We start from the raw sequence: 857 nt of genomic DNA, 5'->3' as shown, positions 1-857 counted from the left end.
GCCTCTCTGAAAAAGCACATTTATAGCTCTTTTAACAGACTGTGCAAGTGTTCCTAATAAAGTGCTGTTTGAGTTGAAGTAGTTCAGGTTTTGCCTTTAGCCTAGAAAACTTACCCTCACTGGGGTAATCATTAATATTTGGTACTTCTGCTGCAAGCAGCTGATGTCTGAGCAAAGCTGTGATTGGTCAGAAGAGCTCTGACTTCAGGTGGAAACCAGGAAGCTTCTGCTCGAGTGCAGACTGTGAGTATGCAGCTGTCCACCACAGAGATTATCAAGCTTTAATGCAGATGCTGTTATCCCATCTGGACTGTTGGATTAAATCAAGCCTGCCACAGGAAAGGTAACATGTCCACGCAGAGGTCACGACATTCCTGACCCCGCTGCTCTCACCATGTTTGAATTAACGTTTAATTTTAGTCTCGGCTTGTTTAAAGTACAAAATGTGAATAAGCCCAGTCTCTCTTTTCAAACTTTTCTTCTTCTTCAGTCGAGTGTTTGGAGTCCGTCATGTGACAGCAATGATTCATCAGAACAACAGAAGCAGCAGAGCAGCTCGTTTTCCTGCTCGCTCCGGTTCCCCTGAACGCCTCGACCACAGCAGTGCAGTCTTCCTGCTTCCCGTGAGTCCATCACTACCTTTGACCTGCAGACTTTAAACCCCGAGCTAAGAGCCGGCTCCTCTCCGAGTTCACATTCATGCACACTGAGTCAGTTTGAAGCTTTGGAGTCTAGAACCAGCCAAAGTTCAGACAAACCCACCAATCAGAGTGCAGCAGGAACTCTCTGCACTTTAAATAAAGTTTAGAAATAAAAGTATAAGTTAACTGGACTGTTCTACCTGCTGCGTCCTCGCA

This window comes from Pundamilia nyererei, unplaced genomic scaffold, assembly GCF_000239375.1.
Source record: "Pundamilia nyererei isolate P.nyererei 1_Seehausen unplaced genomic scaffold, PunNye1.0 scaffold00379, whole genome shotgun sequence".
Taxonomy (NCBI): Eukaryota; Metazoa; Chordata; class Actinopteri; order Cichliformes; family Cichlidae; genus Pundamilia; species Pundamilia nyererei.
Note: the sequence above shows the minus strand (reverse complement) of the source record.